Below are 8,775 nucleotides of genomic sequence, written 5' to 3'. Positions count from 1 at the left end.
ATTCTCCACAAAACCTCCTCAGATTCTACTTTGTTAAACAGTGATCGTGATAAGTCGATATTAAATTCAAAATGTTTGAGAACAACGGGATGATAGACAGTTGTTTTGTTCTAATTTATGACTCGCTAGAATTGCTCACTCACAACATCATCTAGGGTCGAAACCAGAAAGCTTGGTTCCCAAGAGGATCATGTAGTCAACGAGTTGACAGATATTGGTCATTATTTCCAATTGCAACTAATTTTCTACATAGAGCAGTTAATAACTAGGTTAAACATTTCACTCCTGATATGATTAACCTCCACCGACCATTACCTTTCACTAGAACGTTGTAACTTCTTCTTGAAGTCAAGCACTAGTAAACTTATGATTAATATTTGGTTAAGTGGTTTTTAGAGATCAACTGAAATTGATCGCCTGTCTTCGCTTGTCAACTGAAGAATAATGATGAAACTGTAAGTTATATATAACCTTTGTGCGATACCACATTGACGTTGATTAAGTCCACTTACTTAATGGGTTATGAGTGTGAGGAATCAAGATAAGGATTTACAGTTGTATGTTAGGGTTATGAATTAGGTTTAAGGTTTTAATCTCTAAATTACATCAACTCTAATGCTTAAGTGCAATTCGGCCAAATGGATGGATGAACTTCGTACCAAAATCGAAGATCTGTTACCTTAAATCTGATAGGTACGTTCATAAATTATAGTCTCACCAGATTAATAAAAGGAAAAGTAAACATTTCCGTTTACAAGTGATAAAAAGTGATCCAGAAAATCAACTGCAGAAATAGGAAATTTTAAATTAACAATGAAAAGAAAGCTAGGTAAATTGTTTGAAAGTCTTCGTCAAGAGACCCTATACCTAGGTTCTATCCTATTTAATACCCATCAACAAGACGCACTTAGTATCTCAAGGGAATTGTTACTTTCTGTTGTATCCGAACTCTGACAACTTAGTTCCAGTATTAGGCGCTACCACTGAAATATTCGATAAGAGACGACGGTTACGACGTGATCGATAGAATTTGGTTACTTAATACTAGAAAAGTATCACGTTAGCCAATACTCAACATTCGAATAACGTTAAACAAATTACATTTATAATAAATGATCACTCAATTCAAGCAAAGGAATAGAACTCACATGAATCCGTTAAAAGTAATAATGGTACAATGAATAACTGTTATATCCCGTGGAGAGTTATGAATGGTACCAATATGATATGTATATTTCCTATTGTATAATTGCTAAGTAACTAAACTATTCATATTCGTGTCCCTCTTATTATAAGCTTTATTTTGACCTATGGACTATTATTATACGATTTACCATTCTTGAGTTATCCCCAGTCTATTGATTACTGTTCCCCCTATTCACAGCCACATTTGACCAAACCTTGTACAAATGTTATTTTCTATTTTATGTTACGATGTGGTCAGTTTGATTGGTATGTAAACCCAATATGTTTGAGAATAATGATTCATATTGCAGAGGCTGTTATTAGTGTTCTGGACTTAACTGGCTGGGCTAGACAGAAAGCAGGACTGATAAGTACTCAAGACTGCTCATACGGCTTTTCAGGTATCATTGCTCTGATCGATAAATCACTCCACTCTATTTGGCGGCAATCAGCATGTTCATATATAAACAGGGCACGCACATCACTCAATCGATATAACAATAACCTTTGTGAGATTCAAATCGATGACTTACTTTTAAATGAAGTTGTTTTGTTGATTTGTTTGGTAAATTTCGGAGTTAGTTCATGTCCTAAGATGACAGGAGCCAGAATGATCATTCAGAATAAAGAGACAGTATACAGGTGTATAAATTCTACTTTATGACAACAGAATGGCTTAGTTTTAGACCTGACGGTTCAACAGAACATAAAATCGATAAGAATTCAGTATCCACTATCATAAAATACAGATACCAATGTGGCTTTCATAGTTTGTTTATCTCTGTTTATTAAGTACTCAATGTTTGTCAAGTATTTTTATTATTGAAATCGTGCATGCAAAAGTCTTTTTGTTCGGTCCCATCCAGTCCTAACAAAATCACAGTAGTCCATTTGAACAAAAGAATAGAAATCGTTTCTAACACTTAAACAGCTTGACATAAAAATGAACACTGTAGCTAAGGTTAACTTCTATATTCGCTAACCCATAATTGACATGATGCATTTAATTCCACTGTACCTTGTGTATTCAAACTATTTGAACTCATTCATACAAACAGGCCTTTGTCGGCAATATTTATCCAGTTTCTGCTAAATTAACAACTTTCTCCATATTATTTCTTCTTAGGTTACAAAAGGTTATGAATTACACTTTAAATACTGTTGATGTTTCATAATCAATCTTTATACTATTATTTCTATCTATTCATATTTAGAAAAATGCTAGTATTTAGTCATTATATTCATTCTAAATAGTTGAGATCATGAGTCAATTGGAGTTGGACCACAATGGAAAACCTGGAAGCACTGGACGGCGGTTTCATCATATTATGGGACTCCTCAGCAGTGCGCATCCACGATCCCACCTCGCGAGTGGGATTCGAACCCGGGACCTACCAGTCTCGCGCCAGAGAACTTAACCGAGTTCAACCAGGTCTGTTGGAAATATCAACTCACTGATGACATTGGTGAATGGTTGCTAGATTTTGTGGATTAGTTGAAGTTAGACATTAACACCGTTGAATGCCGGGTCTATGTTCTAGTGGTTAGGTGCTCACGTGCGAGACTGATAGGTCCTGGGTTCGGATCTCGTGAGGCGGGATCGTGGATGCGCGCTGCTGAGGAGTCCCATAATAGGACGAAACGGCCGTCCAGTGCCTCGAGGTTTTCCATGGTGGTCTAGCTTTAATTGAATCATGATCTCAACTCTATCTATTAATTTATTTAACCAATTCTACTATGGTTTATAATTTATAAGTTATCAACAATGAAGATGACATTTTCAGAAAACAAACAAACAAAAAACTAATCCGTCAATATTAATTTATGAAGATCAGTTATTCTCCAGCTTAAATCCAATGGGTTCCACTGATTTCAAGTACTGACAAGTTGTATCTCCTCTTTTCCAAAGCTATTTGACTGGTTCTCCCGGTCTCTCACATTGTCCTGACGTTCCATATACCTATAGAAATTGTTGCTCTGGTTAAATCGGACTCGTCACTTCCGAAGAATCTGGGCTTTCCTTGTGAGGCGTCATTATTCTTCATTCAACTCGGAGGGCAGAGTCTAAATGGTTTAATTTGTTTAATCTAGTTGTCGTTTTTTAGCAGGACGTTTTTCCTACGGGATGGGGTTGCCGACCCTATTCCCAACCTTCCTCCTTAACCCGGTCTTGGGATCGGCAGTAACTCTAGAAGAGCTACAGGCGGAGAGAACAAATCAGCTTCCAGCTGAAGAAAAATTTAGGATAAGACGTTGGAAGTGAATAGAACATACATGGAGGAAATCACCAAACTGCATTACGAGGCAATCCCTAACTTGGAATCCTGAAGGGAAAAAGAAAAAATGAAGACCGAAGAACACAATACTCCAGGAAATGAAAGTAAACATCAAAAGGATGAATGGCAACTGGAAAGGATTGTCCAGGACAGAGTTGGATGTAGAGTGCTGGTGGGCAGCTTATGCTCCTCCATGACAGGTAACAGGCCTAAGCATTGTTGAAAAATGTCACACAACTAAAAAGTTCAACTGAGCTACAATTCATCTTGATCATATCATATTACTGAATTCCTTACTCAATAGTGTATTATTACTATTACATAACTCCTTAATTGATCCTAACCATGTAATTACAATAATGACTAATTCATCTTAGTTAAAATCATCTCTTTTAAATTGTTACATTTTTCTTCTTTCATATATATAAACATAAATATGTCTCCATTTGCTTGTTTTTTTTTTAATTCTTTATGAAATCCAACTACTCAATTACTACTAATCTAAAATGTTGTTTATCAGTAGTATATGATAAGAAATAAAAAAATTGTAACAGAATATCAATGACATCAATCAAATTAATCGACGTCATTGTCATCAGTGTAGGTTTTCCCTGATGAAGAAGAAGAAGAAGAATAGGGAGAAGAGGGAGCAGAAGAAGAGGAAGAAGAAGGAGAAGAAGAAAAAAAAGGGAAACTGAAAACTTGAATAAAGAATTAAACATAATTGAGATGAATTTTTGTGGCTTGTCAAAATGGTTGGTTTATTTTGTACAATGAAAATGATAGAATGTTACATTAGGGTAGATTATGTTTCTTTCGTTGTTGTTGTTGTTGATGTTGTAATGGCACCATTCAAATGATGATTACCCAATCTAAATAGTAACAAAATTAAAAGAATAATCTCCATGGTAGTCTAACTTTAATTGACTCATGATCTCAATTATATAAAATGACTAAAAAGTCCATAAAACAAACACCCTTCTGATGATGATCATTTGCTCACAAACCACCCCCCCTTCATTTATTACTTATAATTGATGAGTAATATAAGACAATTTTTTTCTAAAAAAAGAAAAGGATATTCTCAGCAATCCTCAGTATTCTTTGATAAATTATTACATTGAATAAGAGTAGGTTGACTACAATAAATGAAAAAATAAAAATTATCATTTATGTAACTAGGGACAAATATAAGGAAATGTCAAGACAGTCCTATTGTACGGAGCTGAAACATGGAGAACTATCACAACCATCATCAAGAAGGTATAAGTATTTATAAACAGTTGTCCACTCAAAGTACTCAACATTCACTGTCCGATTACCATCAGTAACAAGATTTTGTGTGAGAGAACAAACCAGCTTCCGACTGAAGAGGAAATTAGGAAAAGATGTTGGAAGTGGATAGGACATACATTGTAGGAATCACCGAACTAAATCACGAGGTCAGCGCGAACTTGAAATCCTGAAGGGAAACGCAAAAGAGGAAGACCAAGGAAAACAATACGCCAAGAATCGAAAGCAAACATCAAAAGAATGAATAGCAACTAGAAAGGATTGACTAGGACAGAGTTGGATGAAGAGTTCAGGTGGACGGCCTATGCTCCTCCATGAGGGGTAACACGCGTAAGTAAGTAGAAAATCCAACAACGTGGGCTAAAAGTTTGTTTTGTTAACATTGAATTCGGATTTTAATGTTGTTGAACACTATGCTATTGTTATTGATATATTCAACTTGATTGTCTTTCATTTTGGACTTATATTTGTTTATTTCCATTTATTTAGTGAAATCTATGGATTGACTTCCAGGTTTTAATTTTCTGTTACTTGGTGAATTTGACTTTGTTTATGTATTCTAGATTATTACAATTACTAACTACGGATATTAGCTAGTAGTGGAATCCAGGGTGCGCGTTTTGTTCTGTTTGGAACTCGTCAGCCGTATGTTCCTGAGTGAAAATCAACTCTGAGATGCAGGTACATCCAGTTGACGAGTACCAAACAGAACGAAACGCGCGTCTTGGATTCTACCACTGGACAATATACATGTGAAGAATTTATGTATATAGATTTGCATATCTTTACCTAAGTAAATAAATACACTTAAAAATTCTTTAACTAAGTAGGTACGATGGAATACGAAGAAAACATAAGAGATCAACCTAAAGAACAAATTATCACTGTGGTAATTAATACCATTTCGTAGAGAAATCTGTGGACTTCTAAATTAGTATGAAGTAAAAGTAGATTTTTGAATAAACTCTACTGCTAAGTCTAAATAATTAAAATTTAAGGATCGTGTACTAGGTGAAAAACAGCAGAATTCTGTCTATGAATTCAAATAAACTGATTGTAGTGCTGCATAAATAGATGAGACAGCCAAATTGTTGAAACAATCGTTTTTTGAGTATAACATGTCCAAATATACTAACATTCTATTTAATACGATGATACTGAAATTAATTTGAACAATACGGTATCCCAAGTGTGTAATCACTAATGTGAAACGAAATACTTAACTTATTTAGAATCACTGCACTTGGAGATTGACATGCAAACTACCTATGAGCTTCAAACTTTCGCTTTCAGTATTATACTACTTACAAGTAGTAAAAAAGGAAACAAAATATTTCGAATTACTTATTCGAAAGGTGCTAATCGATTGAAATAGTTGAATGTTCAAAAATCATCTACCAGTTAAACGAAACCAGATACTTCATAGTCTGAACAGCTAAATACTTGAATTCAATATTTTATAAAACAAGACACTGGTATTTTGATACCTAGTAGTAATCATGATAAATGATGATTTCATTCTAAATGTGGTCAATTTCAGAAATTTTCACAACATATATAAGAATTCTTTGTGTTGCTTGTTTGAATCTTCCTATTGACGTTTAGGACTGAAATTGATCCGTCTCTTTCGGTATACGTGCATCCTTTGTGGATTGTCTTGTGCTGTCGTTATGTCACAAAAGTTATGAGTAGAATCAGTCACTAATGAAGTTAGCTTATAATGCTTGTGAAATAATGGTAGTACAAGGAAATCTGCACAGGATGCACGTATACCGAAAGAGACTGATCACTTGCAGTCCTAAACGTCAATGGTAAGTTTCAAACAACTTGTACAAATGAATTAAACTTTACCCAACTGTACAACTCAGCGGCTTTCTGAACCCATTAGCTAAGTGATTCCGTGTGAAACGAACGGTACAGGATTCAAGTCCTAGAGCGAACATCACCTCTAGTTGCATCGAACTGATGTGTCCCAAATAGGTTGAAACATGCATTTTAAAATTCCACTGCTAGTCACCACTCAACTGTAACTATATAAAAACTTTTGCCTATATTTGAATGAATGTTTTCAAAGCAGTTGGACATGGAGTTAATGTATGCTATTAAGTAGGACAATTATATTAATAAAAAATTTTCAGCAGTTGAACTTTATTCGAAGGGGATTTTGTGGAGATTTTAGTAATTTTATATAGTTGAGATCATGAATCAATTGAAGCTAGACCACCATAGAAAACCTCGAAGCACTGCTTCAAGGCCGTTTCGTCCTAATGTGGTACTCCTCAGCAGTGCTCATCCACGATACCGCCTCACGAGACTCGAACCCAGGACCTCTCAGCCTCGCACGCGAGCACTTAACCGATATACCACTGAGCCGACATCCGATGGTGTTAATGTCTAACTTCAACCGATCCACGAAACCGGCGAAACGGCCATCCAGTGCTTCCAAGTTTTCCATGGTGGTCTAGCTTCAATTGACTCATGATCTCAACCACATAAAGGTGAACTTTAGTTAAATCTAACATGTGAATTGAAAATCTCATCCAAGCTTTTTCAATAAAGTATAATCAGACATCAAAATTATTGAGAATAAATTACATGATTCATCAGTTTGCTGTATATTAAACAAATGGACCAATCATGTCGACAACATCGAAAGTGTATCAGACATTTAGCCCGAAAAAGTAGGGAAGTTATGTTAAGATAACAGCTGATTGTATTTGTATGTAGATTTGATATGTGGACACTATACTGACATTTAAAAGTGATTAGAACAAACGGAAAACAGAATTTAGCTATTTAATTAAACTATTGTATTGGATGATCTTCTAGATAATACTTTAGGCTTCGCATATCAATATGCCCGATAACCGTTATTCACTAAATCTTAACAGTATGTAGTGTCTGGCACTTTATCAACCTACATGGGTTATTCTAGCTTCCTCAAAGACCTATATATTCATTGTTCTCGAGTTACATTCTCACTTTGTTAATCATTAACTTGTGACCTTGACTATTTTTATTTGAGTTTATGTGTGTGTGTGTGTATTGCTTATCCTACTCATCACGTATCTGTAGCTTATTTTTCTCTGGTTATAAATATTGAGTCACGCTTCATGGAACTAAGTTGGTTAAGTCACCTCTGCGTCGACTCACTTATGAATGTCTGTCTGAATAAACGAATGCTTAAAATAAACTCATCCAACACAATTCATATTTGGCTTCTTATTACCGCCATCGCAAAATGGGGTTAGTCTAGGCAATATGTGGAGTTAAATGGAAGATGACATCTTTATACGATCAAATCAGAGTCAGATATATATGAGAATAAGAATGACTTATCGAGCTATTTAAGCAACTGACATTTAAGCTAGAAAGAGAGATATGTGTGTAGGCTGTAACATGCAATGAAACATACATGATATAATATCAGGATATACAAATTGTTACTGTCGCATAACATCGCCTGTTCAAATAAGTTAATTGAAGGGCTTGACAACATAAAACATAAACAAACTTAAGTGTAGGATGGTTACCATAGTATCGTGGAATTGAAAACAGCAATTATATTTTATTCCAAATAAAAAATTCATAACTAAAATACTATAGTAAGCAAAGATGGATAGTAGCTAGTAGTGGAATCCAAGACAAGGCGCGTCTCATCCTATTTGGGACTCGTCAGCTGGATGTACCTACATCTGAGTTAATGTTCACTCTGGGACTCGAACCCAGTACTTTTCGCTTCAAACGCCATCGCGTTATCCACTCGGACACTGAGTCCTGATAGCCACTTGCTTGTGAGATGGGGTGAAGTTGAAATTCATTTAGTATTGTTTGTTTGAATCTTCCCATCGATGTGTTAGGACTGCAACTGGTCAGTCTCTAATTGGCATATGTGCATACTGTGCGTATTGCCTCGACATAGCCTAAATTCACAAGCATGGTAAGCTAAGATGTATAGTGGCTAGCAGTGGAATCCAGGACGCGCGTTTCGTCCTATTTGGGACTCGTCAGCTGGATGTAC

General features: G+C 35.4%; 1 non-coding gene across 1 annotated transcript; it reads left to right on the top strand.

The window, feature by feature from the left end:
• The first annotated feature begins 2,710 nt into the window (after positions 1–2,710).
• On the top strand, positions 2,711–2,781 carry Smp_tRNA_00118_Pseudo_CGA.1.1. Its single transcript has one exon. It is a non-coding gene (tRNA).
• The last annotated feature ends 5,994 nt before the right edge of the window (positions 2,782–8,775 follow it).

This window comes from Schistosoma mansoni, chromosome 4, assembly GCF_000237925.1.
Source record: "Schistosoma mansoni strain Puerto Rico chromosome 4, complete genome".
Classification (NCBI taxonomy): Eukaryota; Metazoa; Platyhelminthes; class Trematoda; order Strigeidida; family Schistosomatidae; genus Schistosoma; species Schistosoma mansoni.
Note: the sequence above shows the minus strand (reverse complement) of the source record. Positions and strands in the feature narration are given on the sequence as shown.